At 46.2% G+C, this 25,420-nt stretch overlaps 1 protein-coding gene across 2 annotated transcripts in view; it reads left to right on the top strand.

The window, feature by feature from the left end:
• Positions 1-19,542: 19,542 nt before the first annotated feature.
• PAK3 (p21 (RAC1) activated kinase 3) overlaps positions 19,543-25,420 on the top strand; it is a 137,433-nt gene continuing 131,555 nt past the window's right edge. For both annotated transcript variants that reach the window (XR_014897655.1, XM_085319633.1), the window contains exon 1: positions 19,543-19,774. The gene's annotated coding sequence lies outside the window, so the exon portion shown is untranslated. The remainder of the gene's footprint in view (positions 19,775-25,420) is intronic.

The raw sequence follows: 25,420 nt of genomic DNA, 5'->3' as shown, positions 1-25,420 counted from the left end.
CTGACAAGGGCCGGGGAGGAGCCTGCGCCGGGCGGGCGGCGCGGCCGCGGAGCGGAGGCGGGGGCGCGGTGCCTCCTCCGCGGGCTCTGCGCGCGCCCCCCGCTCTGCCCTGCTGTGCCAGGAGGCGCCACGGTCGCCCGGAGATTTTGGCGGCRCTAGACGGACCCCGCGACTCACGACACTGTGTGCGGGTCAGACCCTGCTGTCCCGTCCTGCTGTAGCCCCTGGTGCTAGTGGGGAGAGATCAGTGAACCCCTGACAGATGGTCCGAGAAGAAGGGTGAGGTACGAGGAGACGTCGCGAGGAGCAACAGATTGCAACCTAAACACCCAGGGTGTTTGGGGAGGTCACACACCTCCGAGTCTTGGTAGATATTTTCAAAGAGCTGGAAGGTGAACACAACTTCGTTTCTTCCGTTTTAACTAGGCTGGACAAATATTGAAAAGATAGTGTAGGTGAAACCTTGTGCTGGCCTGAGGATGGAGTAGATGACTTGCTAAGTGCTTTCTAGCATGGCTTCGTGAGTAAGCAGGGCTGTGTGCTAGTGAAGAGTGATTTTCTAGCTCTTACTATTAAAAAAGGAAAAGAAAGAGAAACCATGTTCTGGAGCTAATTATCCTGAAAACACTGCTCCACGCTTACTTCTGTGTCTGTCATTCTCTGACTTGGTATGCACAGGCAATAATCCTTGTTCCTAAGGGAAAAATCATCACTTGAAGCTCTCAGTCATAGATATGGTGGCTCCTGCTGCAGACTGACAGCTCTGGGGGACCCACCATGAGAAGCAGGAACAGCAAATGCAAAAACAAATGATAACTGAATCAGAAGGCAGGGAATCTGGGCTGTGCAAGCTCAGGTRTACAGGTATGTCCATGCTTATGGAGAGTAAAGCATGTACATATATCCTTCCAATCTGTGGGGCTGCAGAAATGCTCTTCCCATGCAGAATTGCATGGACTCAGCCTGTGAGATTAACTGCATAGGAATAATGTATAGACCCAGACCGATGACTGAACCAACTCTGTCGCACTCAGCAAAGAGCCTGACCCAAAGCCAGCTTCAGTCCTCCCACTGACGCTGACACAGGCTGGAGGGACTTTCCTAGGGGCTGCCCTCGGCTGTTGGGGAGCCAGTTGAATGCAGGAGCACTAGTACATCCTACCCCAGGATCGCTTCAGATATCCTGATCTTATGCCAGAAGTTAGAGTTCAGACATCTCCAGGCAATGTAGAAGTAAGTGAAGGGTGTAACAGTGAAGGTAAGTGAAGTCAAGAGAAATAAAGATCACATTGCAAAAGGAAAGCAGGTTTTTATTGGAACAGTCCAGCAAGACATGTGGTAGATTGTACATCCCTTGACAGCTGTAAATTTAAACTGGATTGCATTATCAGAGACGTTTCTTGGATTTCCTKCAGGAATTACAAGTGAAGTTCTGCACTTTTGTTCCACTGTCTTTGCAGGGAGCTGAAGTTGTGCTAGTGACTCCATATGGGGTAGTTTTCCTTCAGAATCAAAAAACAAGCCATTCCCTACAGTGTAGAGGGGGCTAAATTGATAGGGCATCACATTTCTGAGGAGTGAATGAGATACTAAAACGCCTCTAGTAATATAATTCAAATGATGTTTCGTTAGAGAAAAGGCAGCACTGTRTGTCCTGTCCAAATTCCAGAATGTTTTCTTTTCTCTTCCTGAATTCCCATGTTACTACAGTTGGATAAGGGCTGCTTCTCCATGCTGGGCCTCTGATCTGCAAGGGTTTTGTTCTGCTGCTAAAGTCACTGTTTAGACAATCTCTGTCAGGATGGCAGCAGCCAAAGTGAACATACATGTGGTGGGATCTGCAAAAGTGCCTAGGGACTTCCAGCTTCGTAAGGAATGTGAGTATCTGCTTCTTTCAGTACTACTGAAAATAAAATGCACCATTTGTAGGTCTCTCTCGAGAAGAAACGAAATAACAAATCCTTGTGATTCTTGGGTCCTTGTAGGCAGCCTTGAGAGATAGGTTTTGTAGCATCTGCATGTTTTTGCTAGGTGCTGCTTTGTACCYGGGCAGAGCTTGGTGTCCTATGCAGACATCCTCCAGGACAACCKGCCTAACACAGCTACTCCCCTCTGTCAGACTTCATCTCGACAGTATTCATCACGTTTTTCCCTCTCTGTGCTGATGCAAAGCCCAATATGTGTAAATAAGGACAACATAATTGTAACTCTTCAAGCAGTACTCTATGCATAGTCAGTGCAGTAGTAATGAGGAACGAAATATTTTCTATAGACTTCTTGACCTGAATTCTTTTGCCGAGAGATTCTGTAAAGACAAATTCCTTATTTGGCCTGAGGAGTGCCTTGTGAAAGTCTTTATAGATGCCAGCACTTTCTGCTGCAGTCTGTAAGGCTGTTTCTGAAAATGACGGTGTCTGGCAGCCTTAGAAGAGATTAATTCCAGTGTGAGACCTTCACTCCATAAAAATTGAGCCCTTTTCCCACTCAGCAGATCTAGGTCGCAGAGAATTGGCATAGAGGCTAAAAGAGCCTTTCCTTCAGGTGCAGGCTGGGACTCCCTGGATGGGCAATGTGGTGGAAACCTAGGCTTAAAGGCAGGATGTCCTAGCTCTTGTCCTAGCCCTGCTACTCAGGCTGTGTCTTTCATGGTCGTGTACAGAGGCTGCCTCTTGTTTCCTGTCATGCACCTTCACCTGGCACAGCATCACAGCAAGTGCAGTGGTTGTTAGTGCCAGGATAACGTGATGCCTGCGGGACATTGTGCGTGAACGCRATGTTTGAAGGTTGCATCTTGGAGAGAGACCCTCGCTGGGCTTGCAGAGTTTGCCAGTGCCCTTGGATACTGGTATCACTGAGCCCATGCCTGAGTCCTTCTCCTTCTCTACTTCTATCAAAGTATCACTGAGGAGTAAGTACAGTTAAAAGCTCTTCATGTCTTGCCACAACCCACTGTGCTTCGTCCCGTGTGGCCGCTGAGATAGCCTGGTGTTAGGGAGCCTCTCTCATTCCCCTTAAAATACGGCACTGACGTAACCGAGGAGATGTTTTTCTCAGCAGGAGAATGCAACTACAGTTTCCATAGCTGGGCTGCTGCACACATGCGACGCAGGGAGCTCCAGAGAAGCCTTGCCTGTGTCGTTACCCTTCACGCTGCCAAGCTGAACTCCTTGGTTGAATATGCTAGGTTTGCTGGTGTCTGGAGAGGAAAGAATTGCTCCTTATAGTGGGCATTAGAGTCCGGGATGCCCTAAGTTTCTAAGAGAGCAGAGATTTAGCCCTGTAATTCTCATTAAACATAGTGGAACTATCTTAAGCTAATATTTATTAGCTTAAGCTAATAAAGTATCTTAAGCTAATAAGCTGCAACACTAACAGGAGAACTCCCTGTGCTTGTGCCATGCCCCAAGTAACTGAGAAGTACCCCGCTATCATCTCTCAGTTCTTGTGATGGAAAAAACAGCACAAAAGATTCGTGCGAACACTAACACATTTTTGCACCATGTGGAGTTTTCTTAATTRGGTTAGACATTTAGTTTTGAGAGATGTTAGGCACATGACACAATTTCCATTTACCTCCCTGTCTTGCTTTTTCCCCCATTGCTTTTAAGAAAAAGTTATCATCTATGGTCAATCTTTGGCTTCTGAAGAAGTGTGAAAGAAATCTTTAAAATAATGAGTTCCTTAGTGTTTTTGYGTTCCTATAACTTCAGTTGAGCCCGTTGGAAAATGTATCTTAAAATGCTAAAGATTGTTCCTAGGATTTGATAATAATCTCTAAATTACTTTTTGTGGTTTGGATCAGCCCTGGAACCATCGCACTGGGAACAGAGTCTGGATGTTCATCAAGCAGTCTTCTCATACGCTGTTGAACAGAAAGGGCTTGGGATGTGCGTGATTTTGTGATTATGGCATAGGATGGTCATGACATTCTCCACCCTCCTGTTCATTTTATAGCACTGACTTCATCTGGAGTGGGGATTCACTGTTCGCACACTAGTAATTAACTACTTATCTAGCAGCAGAACAGAGAGACTCAGTGAATCTGAGATCCTTGAATAGAGTTTGTCAAAAAATAACAACAATATTACATAAAATTTGAAATTCCAGCCCAGTTCCTCATTACCTTGAAGTGCACATATTTGTCTGCRACTGAAAAGTAGCTGGACATCTTTTATAGTTCTCTCAAAATAAAGTATATAGAGTATGCAAATAAAGTATATATTCCCAAATCTCRTTTTCAAGCATATAGGTGAGCAGAGAGTCACAAGAGCTGTCAGGAACTGTAAAACAAATAAGAGAATGCAGGAGAGGAGACCACACAATATTTCACCCTGTCTTGGAGCAAATGATGCTTTGTTGGGGAGGGTGTTAGGAAGACGAGTGTAGAGGTGTAGAATAGATATGCATATGCACTGGGAAGTGAGGCCCTCCTGGATTTTCCATGGTGCTCATCTGCAACTGTCTCTAATCTRATCTGATCTAATCTAATCTAGATATTTTTAAGATTCCAATCACCGCAGTCATGTCTGTGCAGCTGTAATCATGATTTTGTAGTTCTCTCTCGTACTTGTAATGTCAAAGTCAGTAGGACAATTTGTAGGAACATAGATTTCTCATATAATCAGCAGCTGCATATAAAATACCCTTCACCACAGTGTGGTGAAACATCACTATCCAGCTGTTGACTGAGGGTGCAATAGTAATCAGAATTTTTACAGCGTCCTCACCCAGATATGTAGAAGCAATTATTGCTCGAAATTTCAAAAGAGCCCGAGGAAAGTACACAAACTGCAACAAAACTGTGAAAGGGCTAATCTTTGTAACTTCTGCAGAATGTTGTCCTGTCCTTTTACCTTCTCATCCAGCTGGACTGATTCTTGATCAGATACGTCTTATTATCAGTGGTGCATCGTAATTTCTAACTGAAACCACTGACTTCTAGTTTATTCTTTTTGCATGTTTATCCATCTAATTTACTTATTTATCATTTTAAAAGAAATTACTAGTCATGCCAGATGTGCCTTTTGCCATTCTCTAGTATTAATAGTAGTACTGAATGTCTTTTTAGTTATTTAATCTTTTATTGAAATTTAATGAGTGTTGGAGGCATAGCATCATTAATGTGGTTGAAAACAGAACTCTGAATCCCTGATTGGTGCCTCATATTTGAGCAAAAGGAGCATTTTTTTTTCAAGGTAGCAGGTCCAAATCTACAGTCCAAACATCCATGTGTAACTCTCGTATGGAGACTATTTTTTCGGGAGAAGCCTGCACAACGTACAATTACTGCTTCTCTCTAAGTGTAATGCTATGTAGCACGCAGGAGCATCTCAATGAGCATTTTCAGCATGTGAAGAGCAGCCTCAAACAATAAGTGATGCTGTTAAAGTTTGGTGAGGAGCTTTATACTGATTGCTTTTTAGTATCTTACATCCTTGAAAATGGCAGAAAGTGGTACAGTTCACATAAAACAGCAGGTTTTTCCTTTCCACTGAAATTTTGACTGGAGTCTCACTTGGCAGAAATTTGCCAGGCTTGAGAAGACTCCCAGCGGTTTGCGCTTGCCGAGGACSTAGCTCTGCGTGAGGGAGGCAGCGACAAGTCCCGCAGAGCCACCCGCAGATGGGCCCTGTCCGGTCCCGGCACGGCGGAGGGAGTCCAGGCAGCCTGAAYGAGCCTCCCCTCACAGTTCAAACACGCTTTCATAAAACTGTGATTAGCGCCTCTGATCTCGCCTCGGCGAGCCAAAGACGGTAACGACGGGGTCAGGCAACACCTTGGCCGCTGTGTAATGCTGGCTGGTGCGAGAGCGCTCCTGAAACCCATTAGTAGACGGCGCGTGCCAAATGAGCCTTCTCCCGGGAGACCGAAGCGGAGCGAGTGCCAGCGCGGAGCCAGAGCCGGCCAGCGTGCCCCCGTCCCCACGGTGCCAGCGAGGGCTGGGGCGCAAAGCCCTTCACTTGACGGAGCCCACTTGCAAGGCGAACTGATAGCTGCATACCGTGCTTTCACACCGATAACCCGTATGATTTATGGTCGTGATTTCATTACGATTCACTCGGGCCAGGCGCTAACGCTGCCGTGGGCCCCGGGGCTGGTGGCGAAGGGCTCTCTCCAGCACGCGCCCAGGCCAGACCCTGCAGCCGCTTGTGCCTCCTGCCCTGAAGCTGGCCATCAGCTTTTCTTCACGAGAAGGCAACGATCCTTTGACGTGAAAGAGGTTGTAGAAAAAGGGGAAAAAATACCTGCGCTTTCACAAAAGCCGCACTGAACTTGCTGCGGGATGGGTACAGCGGAAATTTCCGAGGGGACGCTGGTGGGGTTCGGAGCGGCTCGCTGAGGACAATTGGCTACAGAGAAAGCTTAAAATAAGGGAAGGGGGCATTTCCCTTCATCGTTAAAAAARCGCATGGAGAAAATAAACAAACAGCGAAGACACTGTTGTTAGTGCACTGGCTTTTTAAGTGTTACTGAACCTCACACAACAAGAGTTTCCTTTATTCTTTCCCCCCCAGCTGCCGGCTAGCAAGGTTCTTGTGTGAACATGCAGCAGTTTCCAAACTCAAGGCTGTGAAATTATCAGGCCTGGACCAATGCCAGTACAAACCAATTTATTGGGGTCCAGCAATTAACTAAAACCTAGAAAGCTTGATTAATTGTGGCACTGCTCAGCAGGGAACATTCAGGAAAAAAAAATCAGGACTCAACTGCATGCAGTGTCTCTGTTCCATATCCCAATTTACACTATATGTAAAGAAAGTTTCCTTTCTATAACCACTCGTAGTATATTATTTTGCACCGTGCACAAAGAATAATTATAATGCCATTTGTGAAAATGTTAGTTCATGGTTTTCTGGATAATCGTTTCCTAATAGCTCTTATCCTGTTATAGTTTTGTCCTGTTGAATTCATCTCCTATTGTAACTCACACAATGGGATATATTATTTTAAAATATTGTTTCATTAAGCTTCTCTCTGGAGAGACATCTTGAGAATCCAGCACTGCTCTGTTTCTTTATATTTCCTCAAACATTGTTGTGTGCAGGAAAGGTGAAGAGTTGGTAGTTGTTCAAAATTATTTAGGCTATAAAAGACACAAAAAAAAAAAAAAAAAAAAAGTGCTGAGAACAAATTTACCAAGGCGGAATATGTTGGCTGAAATAAAATCTTGTAGTCTGAGGAGACAGACAGGAACTTATACAACTGGGATGTTTAAAAGCTGAATTAGAAATGTCTTACACATTATAAGAAGCAATTACAAGGTGTAATTGAGGTGTTAGCTGATTTCATTGTGATAGTGCTAGCAAATATTGTCCATCTTGGATGTTTTGCTCTACGGCTTGTCATAAAACCCTGTGTGTGAAATAGAATTTTAAAATCCCCCTTCTAGTTGCCTTACTGGTATGTTAATCACTTTTATCATAGATTACTGAGGAGAAAGTAAATATTCTAATTCCATGTAATGCACTACTGCAGTGTATTGTAATGGGTAATAGAAAACACCAGATCTAGCTATTTGTATTAATGCCTCTTACATCGAAACAATTCAAAGCTAATAATGGAAAAAAAAGCTGTCTGAAGGTAAAAAAGAGGCGGTAAAAAAGCAGTCACCCCTACGCAATGAAAAGAAAGATGCATGCAAACGTTTTTAGCTTTTCAACAGCATTTTATATCCTAATCTGCATCCGAAACTGCAACACTGTCACATTTTCAGATTTAAAGAGTGCAATCCACAGACAGTGGTAAATCACATTAGGCAGCAGTGAGAATAGAGCTACACAAGCATAACACCCAGGCAAGACATCTAGCTGGGTCTGGATGGTGATTTGGGACGTTCAATGAGGTAGGAAGGGTTGTCTCCTCCAATTTCACTGTATTTACTGGGGATTTAATGTATTTTTTTAAAGATATTTGCAGTGGAAATGGGTTTGTCGGAGGTCATCTAATTGAATCTACAACCCTGACAACCCTTCACAAAGGCTGCCAGAAATGACTGAGTTGCTAATGTTTAACTGTGAATACCCAGCAGGGGTCCTCCGCAGGGCTGAATATAGTCAATTATGTTATTTTTCTAAATATTAGTGACTCAGCTGTCTCTGCTTGTGAAGAGTTGCCAGGGTCACAGATACAATCAGACGGATCCTCCCCCCTTCCCTTCGAAGAGATGGGGAGAAGCTTTTAAATATCCCGTTGAATCGCCCGGCAGGGAAGGGGAGGGTTCCTGCAAGGCGGCGCTTCTCCCGCATGGTCGTGTGCAATCTCCTGGCTTTGTGGGCTCCCTCCCCTCCTTCCAGGGGGGCAGGCAGGGCAGGGTGTGATTGCCTTGGGGGAGCACTGGCGCGTACAAGCAGCCCCGCTGAGGGCTGTGCTGTAAACACGCATGCCGCAGTTCAGCCTGATAGGAACTGGGGCTGCGCTCTGACCAAAGACAGACTCCGTGGGCTTGTGACTTCCCATTGACTTAAATACTTGTTTTGTTCTTTCTTTCACCTCCCACTCTGTGTTGCTCCAAGTAACTCTCTGGAAAGAGCGTTTTTATGTACCATAACAATTCAGTGTCCCGTTTTCCCCTGTAGATTTGGGAAAGTGAGGAATACAGAGCGGTGGCTAAGGGAAGCTCGGCAGAAGCAGGTCCTGAGCAATACGCTCTGCCCAGAGAGGTCCTCGTTGGAGACTTGGAGGTCCCTCAGCAACCCCATTCCTTTGGCCCGGCACACAGCTCTGCAAGTATGTTGGTTTTTAGTCCCCGTTTCCTTAGTTTTTGCCACAAARGCTCTTTTCCAAAGCACAACCCTCTCCAGCAGCAGCACCCCTGCTCTTGTGGTCCACAGTCTGTCTTTTCTTATCTGATCAACAGCATTTGGCAGAAAGGAGAAAATCCTTCCAGAGCATTTCAGTGCCAGTGCATTGTTTTGGCCCAAATTTGGGGTAGTGCTTTGGAGTTGGCAAGGTTTCCTAACTTACTGCAGTTAAATTTTATCCAACTTTAGGAGTACTATGTGAACATGGCAAATCCTCAGCTATTCTATATCCCTTGCAAATACTTTACCAGTGTGTGTCCAAATATAATCCAGTTCTGATGTCTTTAATGCCAATACACACCATTTCACTGCAAGTTTTTCAGGCATGGCATCTGACCTGTCGTGGACAGGAATTCAACAACCAGCTGTCTAGGGCCCTGCTCCTACAAGGTGACAACTCCTATTCCTTTGTGTCCCTGTCTCTTCTAGAGCTGGAAAGCCCAGTGTAGGTCTCTAGTGACCATTGCTCTTGCACCTCTGATTTGTTAGAGTATATACAATATCCTGTATGTGGGAATTGCAACATCTCCTTGGAGTAAGTAGAAAATCAAGCAACCTGAAGTGTCTTTTGCTGTTTCTCATCATCAGTACATTTCAGATTAGGGTAGTGGTGTGCCAGGCATCCTAGAAATGCAGTAGCCTGATAAAACTGCAGTGAAGACAGAAGTGAAGTTTAAAAACCCTTTGGTACTGCAGAGACCTTCGCTCTGAAGAACTGGACATTATCTAAAAGGTGCCTTTGTGCTTACTCTTGTTATAAAAACAGGGAGAAAAGCAAGCCACCTTCTGTTAAAGCTGGAGTTCCCCCTGGCTTGAGCAACCCTAGGGACAAAGAAAATAATCCAGCAAGTGAGAGGAGACTCGCTGTGTTTAGACAGCCTTCTGATCTGCATGTGCCTCTCAGGAGGAGGAATTCCCGAGGAAGATTTTGATGACTGGCTAATTACCAAGGCCGATGTCTCCCTCCAGCAGGAGGATATGATTCGGGGCAGCAGCTGAGGTGCTCTACACCAAAGAGGAGCTTGTTTCCTCAGTGTTTTCATTTTTTAATCCTTTGCCTTCTCCCCAAATTTTTCTCATGACAGGCAAATACATAATGTTCCCAGGCAGTATAGGAGGACTGCATTGTGTGAAGCTGGGATCCCAATGTTACTGATGGTGCAAGGTTATGTGTGACCTATCCCGGCTGCAGAAGTGGTCAGGTCAACAGCATCTTGTCTTGCACTCCAGCTCATCCAAGCAATCATCAGTGAGGACTGATGTAAATCGTGATGTCCATTACTGTAAGCAGCTTAAGAGTGCACAGTAGATAAAGGAAGATATTTCCAGCTTCTGTTTCAGCAAATATACCTTGTTTTTCAGTTAACATTGGCACTGTTCACAGACTCCTTGGTTTTCTGTAGCGTGTGATAACTTCAGTTGCTAGCTAAACTGTCTCAATATCCGCTACAATTTTTTGGTTAATGTGTTCCTCTTGCTTTGTAAGGGGAAAATTCCTTGCTGACCCCATCATCAAAGAATCTACGCCCTTCTTTGCATTCAGAAATACAACTCTTGTGCCAGTGATCATGAGACATTTTATGGACTAACTTTGTGGCCTGTGTAAGTAGGTAGAAAGATTTTCACTTCAGTTTGCTTGAACTTATTAATGCTGGCAATCGATTGCTTTTTAGTTCTTTTGCGCCAGACTTTTTTGACCAGCTGACAGAACTAGTTTAAGAAATATTTAGCAATATGTGATTGTATGATTTAAGCACAAGGATATTGCCATCTGGCAAAAAACTGAGTGCAAAATGATTCTTTACTGTTGAAACTTTCCGTTTGAATCCACATCATGAACAAGAGGCAGAAGGGAGCGGGAGCTCCAGCAGCTCCAAATGGCCGTGCCCCATCTGCAGATGGGGCTCTGCGAAGCGGGGGATCATCCTTTAGCTCCTTTGGTGAATTCGTGGCAGCGATACCTGCTGTTATACTGCACTGTCTTAGCTCACAGAGCTTTAAAATTTGTGTACATTTCATGTTACCTTTTTTAGCAATGGAGAAATCGAGACACGGGAAGAGGAAATGATTTGTGTGAAGTTACCTGTCAGGCTAAGAGTAGAATTGCAGTAGATCCTGTCTCCTGAATTTCCCCCTAGTGCGCTAACAACTGGGTGATATTTCTRCAGCATGAACATGCTCTTTCTTACACGTATGCATTCCTTGATGTAATTTCAGGACTCAGGAGGATCCAAATCTCCCTTTCCTTCTATCTCATGTGAGGTCACATCCTTGTTTTTTCTTGTACGGTGGAAGTCTTGCCATGACCCTTTAAAAGAGAAAGGAGAAGAAGCTGATATTAAAAAAAGAAAAAGCAACAAAAAGCAAGGAAAGAAGTTTTAAAACAAGCCAATCCTCTATTTGCTTTTCCTTTTACAGGCCACCTTCCAAATTTACACAAGGGTAGCTGTATTACAAGGAACAGATTAACACAGAAAGGTTCTCTAAAGCAGACCTGTTGGAGTTATCTTTAATATTAAAAGCAGAGTGTTTGTTTTCTTTAATATGGAGAGCAGCACCAATAAAAACACCAGTGAAAGAGGCCAGTATTACTAGATCACATGTCTGCTTTTATCTCACAGTGGCATTATAGTAGAATGATTCTTGCTTGGAAACTTTAAAGCTGGACTGTATCCTTTCATGCTGAAATCATATCTCCTGCAAGGATTATTGGAGGATATAATGTTTCCTTCGGCTTCTTATTTTCTCCACTCCTGAACTTGGACTCCTGACCTTAACTTTTCTCTGGTTATGACCGAATGCTGGCCTTCAATTGAATAGCCGAACTTTTTACAATCAGATCAGATCCCGCTCTTGTAATTCCAGACTCATTTTGTGACATCGATATTGTAGATCTTAATTAAAACGTCAAACATTTTATATCTTGGGTAATAGCCATACAGGAACCGCCAGCTTTTGCTCCCATGCGCGTAACCATCCCAAACATTCRATCTGTGTGACTGAAGTCAGAGGAGCGGTGCGGGGTTGGTGGGTGGCCCCCGTCGCTCTTTGCGCCCCCGCTGCAGCCCCGGTCTGCACCTGCGGCTGGCTCTGCGCGGCCGCAGAGACCAGCGCGTGAGTGGCAGGTAATTCAGACGTCATGTTAGCTGAGTCTGGAGCCTCTCATTAGTTGAAACAGCTAATCAGGCAGAGCTCCGTGAGGCTCTGCAGTTAATTACAGGGCCGGGYTAGCTGGCGGGTGGTAGAAATGTCTGTAGCTTGGCTGTACCACTGTCTCRCTAGCGCCAGTGAGGGCTAATTGCACTGTATTGGCTGTGCAGATGAGTTTAGATGTACTATTCAGAAGAGTACTGAGAACTGCGCATCCTTCTGTTCAGGCAGATTTTTTTTTTGGCCTTTTTAGTTGCTCGTTCTTAACTGGATGTGATGTGCCGTGTGCTTTCTGTCACCGAAGAGACTCCAAGGAGATTGCATCTGGGTTGCACAGCTATAGTGTCGGCTTGATTGCATGGCTACTAATCTTGTAGCCATCAATATCTGAGTGTCTTTGAATGCTATAGATCCCTAACAAGATATTGGATTATGGTCTTGAAATCATACAGCATTGGGCTTGATAACGTTATTTATTGTCACYGCAGCAACTACTTCCTGGACACTTCTCCGTTGCATGAGTGTGAAAGCAAGGAGAAGCAAGCATCTCTGCTATAGCCGCCTGTGAAAGCTGGGCCTTTTGTAAATAAGCCTCAGCCTCAAAGTCTATGAATTCCTCTCTGGTAAGGGTAGGACATTTTTCAGAAATGAAAATTCAGAGGAGGTTGCTTGGTACTTGCATCCATTTTCTGTAGGAATGTGCTTTGCAGCATGTAGCAATGAAGAAAAGTGGAGTTATCAAATTGATTAAATTATTTTTCAAAACATAAGATATGTGTGATAAAATAGACCAGTAAAGAAGTTTTGTCCCTGAAAATAACAACCATTTGGGCATAATTTGTGCTCTATGTGAAGTCACAGACAGAAGTGCCTTTGATGCAAATGGAAACATAATTGGTGCCTATCAAAGAGCATCGAGTTGTAGGGTTATCACTATTTAAATTGCCAACACAGCTGAGGACAGCTTATAAGGCTTTCACAGGTACAAATAATGTATCTTGAAGGGGGAAAAAAAGTGATGTATTTTGGAAAACTATTCATGCTTTTTGATTAAAACCAGACTGTAAATCAGTTATATTAGACTAGCCATCCTCTTGTAATGTTACAGGAGGAGTTACCTGGACTACTATGCTTGTTTGATTTATCCATRTAGCTTGCTGGTGGTAGTGAAAGTACAATAAACAGGTTTGTAATTCACTGTGTCATGAAGAAGTAACATGTTAAACAAACATATCATAGAAAATAAAACACTTCAAACACTAAAAGGAGGCATTACCCATTACTAATAAAAATTGGACTTTGGTCTTGCAGAGTTGCCATTCTCATTATCAAAAATGCGGGAAACACTGTCGCTTAGTGGTGGTAAGGCAGCATTGCTCGGAAGCAGTTGCGCAGTTGCTTGCTCTTGCTGGGCACACTGTGGTGGATGTCTTTGCTGCTGGCAGCGAAGAGCAGCCGGGTGCGTGCACAGCCCTGGCGCAGGTGCTGTCATTGCACGGTAAGTAACGGACTTGGCAAATCAAGCGGGCAGCAGCCAGCGGTGGCTTGTTTTCAGACTGCGCCCGAAGGATCCGGGCCTGATTCTGGCCTCGTCTGCAGCCCTGCGAGTTCCCGTTTTACACCAGCGCTGTTCAGCACACAGCCTGGTCCCCTGCTGCGTGGTAGGAAAATAATTAGCACCTGCAGTTCCCATGGCAACTGAGACCAAGCTGAGATGCATTTGTGCAGGTACGGCATAAGCAAAGCGAAACATCCGATCGTCCCGGAGGTGCTGGGGCCTGGGCTCCCTCACTGCCTCTGGCAGAGGCATTTCAGCCTTGGAGAAACTTGCTGCTTTCCCCGGGGGCTGCCCTGGCCTGCGGCCGGGGGGGAGGCAGCCGGCCGGGCTGGGTGGCCGGCCAGCCGGTCRGAAACTCGTTATCACTGAGGAAAGGAAGAGCCCGTGTATCCTGGCTCTACCTAGCACATCTATTTGCCTTCTGTCTGAGGATGTTAAGACTATTTGGTGGTTTATGTGTGTGTTTGTATTGTTCCTTTTAGATCTTTTTGACATCATTATTCTCTCAGTAAGATTTTTTTTTTGTCAATAGTAGTATTTTTTGTCTCAACTCTGATTTGTGGCTGTTTTTGTGGCTGTTTTTGTCAGGTTTTGTAGCAGAACAGGAAAGGCAGAGCTTTCAGGAGAAGTGCTGCTGGAGTTAGGCTACATAAGGATGCCTTTTCTGTGCCTGCTCTTGGASGGGCCCCAAAGTCTGTTGTTCCCGAATTCTCCTGGTACAGCCTGTGGGGACAGTGTAGACRCAGGACTTGGGAGACTTGCTGCTGGCTATCTGGATTGTATCTGTATCTTTGGGACCTTGGCTCTTAAATCCTGCATATACAGGATTCAGCGCAGTATGATATATTTAGTATAACTTAGTTGCCTTCTAAGAATTCCTTGGGTATAGAGAAGGATCAGCCTGCACGTAACATTGGCAGGAGCCTGCTCAGAAGCTTTAACTATTAATTTTCCTCTGCTGCTCTCTAGACAGAGAAGGAAAACGAATTGTTTTTAGCAGTGAACTATTTGCCATGTCACCATTGCTTTTAGCTGTGTTTCCTGTGCTCACAGCTTTCTCCAGTCGTGGTCTTGTCCGATGTTCAGTGTAAATCCTGCATCTCAAAGCTCTGCGATGCCTTCAGCTGAAAACTTGTCCTGTGTCCTCCACTGGGGCTTTTTAAGAGAACAGCCCAACCTGCCTGAACATTTATGCGGATGCTTTGCTTGACCCTTTCTGTTTCTCCTCATAAGGGCAAACTTACAAAGCTTTAAAAAGCAACTTTGGAAATGTCTGTGGAGGTCTTCTGTGGAAACTTGTGAGTTACTAACCATCAATTTACTCTGCTAACTTAACAAGCAGATGTTTGGCTACGGCACCGGCCAAACTGAAAGAAGTGACAGTGAATAAAAGCACCACTTTTTATTAAAAATATCAGTAGCATGATATAAAAATTGCCAAGTTTTGAAGAGAAACAGTCTTCTGCTTCGTTTTTTTTCTTGTAATTACTTCAGATGTAGCAGAGTGGTTTTTTTTTTACTTCAAGTTCATGGTTTTTAAGAACATTAATTTCCATTGGGAATTTGTCTCTGTTTTATTAACTGCAGATTGTTTTTTCATATTGTAGCATTTATGTGGGGAAATATGTAATTTTTATGCACAATGACAGTATGTTATTAATAAAATACTAAATAATGAGACATCAATTACCAAATTCTAGAAGAAAATCTCAAATGAAAAAAAGGGAAGAAGAAGAAGATCATTTGAAAATAGTAACTAAGAAGTGATCTCCAGAAGTGACTGGCCATTGCCACTTCCTTCTTTCCTCAGGTCTTACCTGATGCCTGTACCCACTAGATAGCCCTATATTCAGTATGTATAATGCTGTRGAGATGCAATAATACCTGGTCGGGGCTTTGCGTTAGGGGCTGTGGGCTTGATTGTTTGTTCTTCTCTCTTCTCTCGCAGGAAGAGCATGACCGAACACAGTGGGGAGTACAGCCAATGCCTTCCTACTCCATAGGTGTTGTTGGATATGTGCATTTTGGTAGCACCCTGGGGCCTCTGGCCCCTCGGTTCTTTCAGTGAGGAAATTTTTCAGGACTCAGCCCAAGCCAACTCTCTTTTTCTACCAGTTCTTCAGACTTTTGCCTTCTGGCTGCACACTGGGCCTAGAGGTTTTCCCAGAGAAGGATCACAGAAGACCTGGCCTGTAAATCATGCTGACATGGAGTAGGTGAACGTAACAAAGAGGGGAGGGGAAGGGAAGGAGACTAAAGTTCATATGAGCAGAACCTGCTTACAGGTTTCATGGTAAACACCTGCAAGAATTCTCCACTAGCCTAATACAGCCCGACGGCTGATCTCYCACTGACCAGTCTGCTTTGCTGGGAGGTCCCAGGGCCCACCCCAGCATGCCTGGGAGATGGTGGCTGATGCTCTGGGTACTGGTGCAGTAACTGCACTGCACAGATAGTCATGCTATATATTTCGTAGGATTCCCTGATGTCTGGAAACCTTGGGCTCTTCTCCATACCTGTCACCTGGCTGCAGTGGAAAAGAGCGTTCGAAACGAACAAAAGCTGGTGTGAATTCAYGACACACTAGCGCGAGCTGCGCCAGGGCTGCCACGTGGCCGCTCAGGCCAGACCCGAGAAAGGGGTTGTTCTTTGGGTTGGAGCAAAACACTCTTTCTTTGCCCTTCTCTGCCTGTAAAACTGCCAGTGGATTGCTCAGTGCATTCTTTAAAAGAATAACTAATTGCAAGCAGACTTATACTGAAGTTGCTATCTAGTAGTGAGAGCAAGGCATATGTGCACATAGGACACCTAGGTTTTTCCAGACATTTCAATACTTCCTGTCAGTCGATAAGCACATCTCTTTGCCTCTCTGTTTCCCCAGTGGAGCAGTAGTACGGAAGTGTTGTAGAATTTACTAAGGTACCTTCTCTGAGAAGCTTTGAGACCCCTGTGTGGAAGAAGGATAGTGGGGGGTGTGTGTGTACTGACATATCCTGGAAATCAGAAAAGTATTCTGGGGAGCAAGGCGGGATTTGTGATAGTCTGCGTTAGATTCTTAAGGGCAATTTGCTTTAATTGCATGCTTTATCGGGGCATGTTTGTCCACATCAGGTTCATGAACAGTCTTGTCCCCTTTCTAGTCTCTGTGTGAAGCCAGGAGGGGATGGTTGGTTTCCTACATTCATGCACATTTGAGAAGAATTTTAAACACTTGAAAGTATCAATAGCACTTTAGTGGTTTCATGAAACTGTCAATTTTTTTCCATTGGTTTTATGAAACTGCTAGATTACAACAGATGGATTCATTTATCTAGCTATGTCTTTATATATTTAGATGGCTCCCATCTCTGTGGGACTTGTGTGCTTCCCAAGTATTTTAAAATAGAAAAAAGCTGTTTGCTTTTCTGCCTTGCTTCTATCTAGCCCATAAGAAAAATCACTTGATTAGTTTATAGAGCTTGGATTTGTTGGGCTGCGTACTAGCATTCTCTGCATGCTTCTGCGTGAAGAAATGAAGCTGAGAAAAGAAGTTTTGCATCTATTTGTGAATGCAATGGGATCTGGGTTATTTGTATCTCTGTAAGGCAAAATAAGTTCCCCAGTGCAGGAATACTGCCTGGGAAAGATCAAACTCCCGGTCTTGTCTTCTCCCATTTGTCACTGGCTGAAGTGTTCTAGTGAGAGCTGGCTATGGAGGAAGATGTGACAGGCTTTGAATATCAGAAAATAGAAAATCCAAGTCTGTACTTAGTAAGAAACTAGCGTGAGCAAAGCAGCAGGCTGAGCTCCATTGCTGAGCAGACATCTGCTGTATTTTGCACCAGCTGTGGTTTATTTCAAAGCAGAGGGAGCTGCAGTAATTAAGCTGCAAGACACAAATTCATGCAGCAGTGTGGCCAAGCATGCACTTGCTAGGATCAGGTGCAATCTTCTGGCCAGTCCCACCTGGATGAGGGGTTTCTGCTGGTGTGGCTGTTTGGGCATCCACTAGCAATTAGAAGTCCACCAGCACCCTGAAGCTGTGGGGCAGATGCTGCCAGCTGACTAAGCAGCTCGGTTGCTGTTAGGAACTGAAGGAAATGTTTAACACAAAACTGAGTGCAGAGAGGAATCTGCAGCGAGGCCAAGACAGCAGGTCCCAAACATGCCACCTGACAAAGTCAATGGCAGCGTTGTTGACTATTTCACTTTTCCTACGAGGAAGAAAGGAGACAGCATTTTCTTGGGAACAGTCCCCCTCCGGTGCTGCAAGCAGGTGGCTGGGGGGCCAGTCACCTCTTGTGCTGAGCTGCATGATCTGACGTGACTCCTGCAGTGCAGTTTGGAAGAGCCTTCTCCCACCCATCTACCCTGGCACCTGCACAGCTCTGCACAACGATGAGGAGTTTCAGTGGCTGTGTGCGTAGGCCTGTCTAGCATTCGTCTTTCCGATCTGGGCCATGGAAGCAGTGTAAACACAGTAGCATGGATCTCACTGAGCTTGCCAGGGGCTGTGGAGACATCTTTAGGTTGGGTGCCACCAAATCTTCATGACTCCTAGCATCCCTGGAAGCTGGATCCCAGGTAGCTCACTGTACCTGGACATGCTGACTTCACCCTTTGCTCTTGCATGTGGGTGGCTTTTGGTTTTCAGTCTGTGCACCCAGCGCTCTTTCACCAGGTTTTTCCTTCTTGCCTTTTCTGCCACTGGCTTCCTGGTGTGCTATGTGAGGGGGGGTGGAAGGAGGGTCTCTAGCAGCAGCGGGGAGCTGGAGAGGGACAGAGTTTCACTGCCTCATCTCTACCCCTGGTTTTCTTGGCTGGGTGAAATGTCTGCAAGTCTGTTTCAACATGATGACACATGCCAAATTAAGAAATTAACATTTGCCTTAGTTAGCTGGATGTTCATCTGGTGTCTCTCTCACTCTCTGCTCCTCAGTTCAGGCAGGAGGCCAGCTGCAATATTTAGAGCTGCACACTCTCTTCTATAACATACTGAGGGAGGTGCTACACATTTATAAAGCGCAAATCATCACAGTGCCTGAGACCAGCACCTTTTAGAAGCAGAGGAGCTCTGCAGCAGCATAAGGCAGCAGACTGATTTAAAACAAACCAACTCGTACCCGTTTAGGTCCCTGAGCACCCATCCTGCAACTCCAGCGTGCTGGCCATGCAGCTGCTCCTGCTGCGGTCAGAGGGCAGTGCATAACTTGCACCCGTGCTTGCCAGGTCTGGTCCTTGGTAAAAAGGACCAGGCGGCCTCGATTAACGGCTTGACTGGCYGTTAGCAGTTGTGCCCCCATACCACAGGATGTCACTACGGAGCTGGGAGATGCTATTGCATTTAGCTACATTTTACAGCTTCTCCTCTTGTGCTACAGCCATAATTGTGGGTCAGTGAAGTAGCTGCTGCCAACTCTGCCAACTTGTTCCTTCTGCGGGCTCTCCCAAGCACGCAGGACCACAGYGCTCACCTGGCACGTCCCTAACCCACACCGCAAACGCTTCTGCAGGCGCCTGACTGAACTGCTGCATCTGGACCATGTAGGTATGGATACTGTGCACCCGCCACATGCCCCATCCGAGAGCGGGCAGTGCACAGCACTGCCCTGCAAAGTCCTTTGCAGCGCATCACTCAGTGACCCAACAGCTTAAAGACGTGCCCAGCTCCTGGAACAGGGAACAGCATCAGGGAACATCAAACAGGCAGAGAGATTTCCCTGTTAATGAGATTAAGATTTTTTTTTCTTTTTTTGGATCAAGAACAACCTCTACACTTCAGGGACAGTGCTGCCTCCCTGTTCTGCGCAGGGCCAAGGGGCTGGGAGCAGGGCAGCAGGGATGCCCCTGCCACCCGCGGCACCCAGAGCCCTCGGCGGAGCCTTTAGCCCAGGAAGGGCCGGGCTGCGGGGACCGCATCCACATCCTCCCCGGGCCAAAGGCTGCCCGGCTGCTGCGAGCCTGCATCCARCCCCCGGAGCATCGCGGAAGGAGGAGGGGGGCGAAAACGGGTTTCACTTCCGCCTGGTTGCAGGAACCACAAGCCCCCAGAATATATTAGAATAATAATAATAGAACAATCCCCCCTCCTTTTTTTCCTCCTGAAAAGAGGSGGTGGGAGGAGGAGGGGGAGAAAAAATAAAAGCGGCTGCCGGCAGGCAGAGCAATGTGGAGCGGCTAAGGCGCTGCGAGCTGCGACTGCCCCGCCAGCACCCCGCCGGCGGCCGCGGCCGCGGCCAGGGAGGACGAGCGCACCCTCCCCCGCGCGGAAGAGGCCAGAGAGAAGGTCTGTCCTTTGCTTTGTTCCCTCCCTGCCCGCCTGCCACAGCTCCATCCCGGCTGGACGTGAAAAGGCAGGCTCCGAAGAGCAACCTGCGCTCCCACCCTGCGCCCGGCCGGCCGCAGCAACAAAGCCGAGGCAGGGCTGCGCGGGCTGCAGCCTGGCAGGGACGGGGGAGCCTGGAGCGGCCGCCCGCTCCCCGGTCTCCCCCCGAGAGTTCCCGGRGAGCACAGCTCTGCCTGAGCACTGCCCTCGGCCTCGCTGCCTGTTTYGCGGGATCCGGGCAGCGYGAGGCTCCAGGCAGTGCTGCCTAGRTGGAAAGGGTCCCGGGGGTGCCTGGCCGTACTGGCAGGGCCTGGCTGGCGCGGGAGCCTAGGGGGCTGCCGTGCCACCCAGGGCTGCCCGGGGGCCTGGCGGAGCAGGCGCCTGGCGGGGCACGGGGAGGGCTGCGTGGCGCGGCTCCTTGCGGAGAGCCACCCGGAGACCCGGCTGCAAAGCCCTGGGCCAAGCCGAGTGCATCCCGTGCTGGATGCACTGGAAGCGACTTCTCCTTCCACTGTTTGGAATGGGACTAAGCGCTTTTCCACAGATTAGGCATTCCCCGACAGTTGGCTTGTCTTCATTTGTAACCTGAAGGCTTGCTGGGATGGTCTTGACCGTCTTTGCATGCGTCGCTTGCACAGTCATAGCCAGGGGATGACTGGAGGGGCTCCCTCGGAGCCGGTCGCAACTTAAAACTCCTCGTGCTGCCCAAAACGTAATCTCCATGCCTGTCTAACCATTCCAGGGTTAGCTGTGGTACCATGTACCAGCTTGGTGGAGCACCATCAGCTGGCGCAGCAGCATGGTGATGGTGGGCAGAGTATTAGAAATGGAGATGGGCAATGTGGACCTCTGCRGAAACAAGTACGGAAGTTAAACTGCAGGCCTCACCTCGGATCAGGCGCGGAGCCCCTTGGCCCTTGGTGCTGTCGCTTCCTTTGGCACAGCCTTCCCGGTTCCTCTGTCGTCGAGTATTTCYGGCTCTGGGCACGCTGGCCTCCAGCAGAGGCAGTGAGCACTGAGATCGCGTTAGAACTTTGTCCTCTTTGGAAGGGGTCACAGCAGGGAAGATCTACTTGATGCTGCAACACATAGCATCTGGGTTCGTTTTCTTTTTTTGGAAGTAACTGCCCTAACAACTGCTTGCGCCCTCACTTGTAAATAGTTTCCAGCCCAAAGGTGAAACTCTTATGTATGTCTTTAAGTAATTCTCATCTGAGTGGGAATGACAGGATCGTACAGAGATTCAGCCTAGGATAAATACACCTTAATGAAGAGAACGGATGTGTTGGCTACTGTGATCTCTTGTACATGTTTTAACAACAGAGAGGCTGATGAGCTGAATAACTATGGCTACTGGCACTGAAGGTAGCTTCTTAAATAGGGAGCATAAGTGTGCTGGCTCTGTTTATATTTGTGTTCATTTGCCTTTTTAAATTTATCTTTGATGTCTAAGAGAGCTGAACACCTGGATTTCCAGAGTGCTCCGATTCCTTAAACCTGTRTACTGGCAGCTGAGCCTTGTTCTTTGGAAGAATCTTGCAGAAGGCYGCTCAATTTAATATTACTTAGATGTACAGCAAAGTGTAAGGGAAGGAATTGAAGGCTATGGAAATTCTGTGATAGAGCTGGGAGGGCCTGACCTCCCTCTGCCATGCCATGTGGCTGCACTTCCTCAGCGCTTTAAGTTTGTTCTTCATCTCTTGGCCAGCTACGGGTGTGATGGCTGGAGGTGTTTAAAGGCCGTTTGCACTCCTTTCTTAACCTTCTGCAGAAACCATAGKCACAAGAGGGAAGAGAGAGTGCAAGCTGCTGAGTCCACGTAGACTTGGAGAAACCCATCATACTGTACTTTGACAACAGGACACAAGAAATAACTTAAGCAGTGAAATAATGCAGATTGAGAGCTTTTTAACAAAAAAAAATAACTCTGTCTGTCTTCTTGCTCATTTCTTCCATGAAGTCTGAAGGTGTGTTGAAAAAATTGTAAAAGTTCAGGTTCTGGAGCATGTAAATGAGGCTCCTGAATTACATCTGTGCGCGTGGAATGATTTGTCAGTGGCTCCGTGTTTGCTGCCTCGGCTGGCATCCAGCCGGTGTGGGAGGCTGGCAGCGTGGTTAGTTGCAGACTGTTTTAAGAATGGGCTATATAGCGGAGTTATCCTTCTACTTGTGAATGTGCAGAGGAAGGGAGGCAATTTTCTTTCACTCTGCTTCCCTTCGAATAACTTCTTTGGAGGTCCCTTCTGCCCGTGATGTGCCTAGGAGACAGGCCGTAACTACAGCTTCTYGCTCTGCTGGGAGGAAAGCCTGCTTCTCATCCAGTTAAGGGGTTGCGTAGATATGCTACTATAACATGGTATCAGCTGTAATAACATGGTTAAGCAACTCAGCTCTGTATATCTCATGTGTAAACYGGGTCTCACGAAGGTAGTCATCACTTCAGAGTCGACTGCACTCAGCAGGGAGACTGGGGTTTGTGCCACATAAACATTTCCCTTAGCCCAGAGAAGGCTGCGCAGTGGACGGGAGCAGCAGCAGTAAAATCTTATCTTGGGATTATACTGTTCATTGCAAAGATGCCAAAATAGGCAAGAGCTGCCTAGAAGCCACTTTACCTGGTAACGAAACACTTAGCGCTAAAACAGTGCGGCCTGGGGAGACCCATTGCTCTGCCGTGGAGCACCAATGGCGCAGGGTCCATCGGAAGCATGAACAGCATGTTCTGGGTCTTCTTCCCAACATAGACATTTGAATTACAGAGATTTCATCTTACTCTTCGAAAGCTGGGATAACAGCCCTGTTCCACCCCAGCAGCAGCAATATTATTTGCATGGTATTGTGCAGATTTCTCTTTTAAACTGGGCTTAGTCTCCAGAAACCAAGGAAATCTGAATATTTATCTGCATTAGCAGAGCAGCATTAAATCCGAAATCCTTAGCTGCTATGAATATTTATTTGTATCTTAGCTGACTTCAAACTGCACCCCTGGCTGATTGCCATTCCTGAAGGTTATTTTCACGGAGGTTTTGGGCTGAACACTCRCACACTGATACACCTCCAGATTTCACGTTTCCTGATATTTCTGAATGGATTGTCACTAACTGGCAAAACAACTACTTGCAAACAAACACTCAGCAGAGAAAGGATAGGTCCTAAAACACTTATGGGCGTCAATAGAAATCACTTTAAATCATCAGATCATTCTATTCTAGCATGTGTAAATACTCCCAGTCTCTCTCAGTGCTCTTTAAGATTAAGCAAGTGCTTTAAATCTGCCCTTCTGGTTGAAGCCTTAACCCTTAAGATAGAACTAGCTGCATTTTGAGGTGCTCCAGGATTTTTTCTTCTGATGATTCTCCCCAATAATCTTTCTTACAGTGCATCAGGTGCCAGAAGGTTTCACTACTACTGGGATTGAGGAACCCGGTTGTCCCCAGTTACAGGGTCCCAGTCTGTTGAGCAGAGCAAGAGATGTGTAGTATCTCTCTGAGCAGGCATTAATATTAATGAAAATCCTAGGTTATGGGCCCAAATATACCCAGAAAAAAGAAGAGAATAATTTAGGATAGAGGAGACCTCTAGAGTTCTCCTTGTCCAACTGCCTGCTCAGAGCAGGACCAACTTGTAGAGGGTTACTCAGGGTCTTGTTCAGCTGAGTTATGAAGAGCTCCAAGAATGGAGATCCCACAGCCTCTTGGAAACCTGTTTCAGTGTCTGACCATCCTCACGGTGAAAAATCTAWTATCTAATGAGAGTTTCCCATATTTCAGCTTGTGTCTGTTGCCTYTTATCCTTTCACTGTGCACCTCTGAGAAGTGTCTGGCTCCGTCTTTTCTGTACCTTCCTTTTAGGTAAAGTGATGCTAGAAGAGATGTGAAAAGGACCTTTCTACAGTTGCTGCTGGTTATAGGCAGCTCTTACRCTTCTCTCTGTATCCTGAATTTTTCTTTCTGACTAAGTCCAATTGAGAGTGGGTTTTGGCACCAGTGGTGGTAGTGCCAGCACATATGTGGTACCCTGAGAACTTGATGTGGTTTGCTGTGATGTGAAGTTGAGACTGGCACAGCTGTARTCTGGTGATGATCCTGTTTAGTGGTATCACAGTCTCTATAAACCGTGCCTTGGAATCCAGCATTATATGACAGACATGGACATGGTATTACAGGCCTGGATTAATGTGTCTCCTTCCACCTGTGGATTTTTCTGTGAGTGTCTTGCAGTTTCAAGTGCTTTACAATGGATTAAATCCATTTGTTGGCATGTTCTCCTCCCCAGAAGGAATTGATTCATTTTTGGAGTGGAATTGTCCCTTAATTTTTGCATGGCACGGGACATTTCCTTCCCCAATACTKCACTGTATCCAAAGCAAAGGCACAGACTAGTGTGTCAGTGGTTTCTCAAACCTAGAACCTCAGCTACTGTCAACCAGTGGCATTTCTCACATGGCAGCCTGTGACCATGAGCATCAAACAATGCAGAGGTGACATGCTTCTCTGGGAAAAATATGGATCACCTACTGGGGCCTTACATGTTGCTAGCGACTCATGAACCATGGCTTGGGAGGATGCCAAACAAAGCAAAGTAGAGATGAAACCTGTAGAAGACAAAAATTCCTTCGTAGGTGCAATAATGGATAATGTCTCATCCTGAAAACGGCATTTGCAGCCCGAAATTGAGAAGTTTAGACACAGTTGTCCCTGTCCYTCTCATCTCCTGGACCACTGCTGCTTTTCTATCACATTGTTAGGCCATACAGGGCAAATCATGTTTTGTTAATGAAATCTTTTCCAATAGGCTTGAGCAGGTTAATGCACTTTGACCTACACATGATGATGTATTAAAAATCAGTTAAACACTGATTGAATTTTCAGTAATAATTTCTGTTCTAGCTGTTAATGGCTAATTTATGCAGAGGTTAGCAGAGGGCAATAATCAAACAGTATATCTTGCCTAATAAGACAGAGGATCAGCTGGAAAAACTGACCTGCTATCTGGCAACTGGTATGAACTATTTTATTTAGTAGAAGCAGAGAATTGCTGTATTAGAGTAGGTCTGAAGGTCACCAGCTCTGCTGTTTGAGCCTGAAATGACTGGTCTTGGGTGGTCCAGGGGACAGTGAAAACCCTGTCCTGTAGGAATTGTGGTCTAATCCATTTGCCCACATTATATCTCATTCTTGCCTTCAGAAATCAGTGCRCTAATTAATAAGTTTTTCAGAAGTTTATTGTTACTAATTTTAAAAAGGTTTCCAGCAGCAATGATACTAAATCCTAGAACAGGCTGCCTTGGGATGTGCAGCATCTCCACAGCTGAAKATTTTTAGGAGTAAGAAGGCAAACACTGCCTGAGACAGAAATATTCAAGTGAGGGACTCAGGTCTACAGCAGCAGCTAAGTTTTTCTGTGAAGTTCCAGTTCCTACACACGTGATGACTCCTGCACACCTGCAAGAGAACATTTCCTCCTTTTTCTTCTCCCGGCTCTTGCCATCAGAAGYCTCACCCCTGTCCCACCTGTGGGTGCATGGCCAACCCCGGGCTGTCCACGAGCCGAGCAGTGCCAGTGCTGGAGGAGCTGGCAGAGGGGTGTCCTGGGTGGCAACTTTCT

Source organism: Rhea americana, unplaced genomic scaffold (assembly GCF_003343005.1).
Source record: "Rhea americana isolate MKP2758 unplaced genomic scaffold, rheAme1 scaffold_6, whole genome shotgun sequence".
In the NCBI taxonomy this organism is placed as follows: Eukaryota; Metazoa; Chordata; class Aves; order Rheiformes; family Rheidae; genus Rhea; species Rhea americana.
Note: the sequence above shows the minus strand (reverse complement) of the source record. Positions and strands in the feature narration are given on the sequence as shown.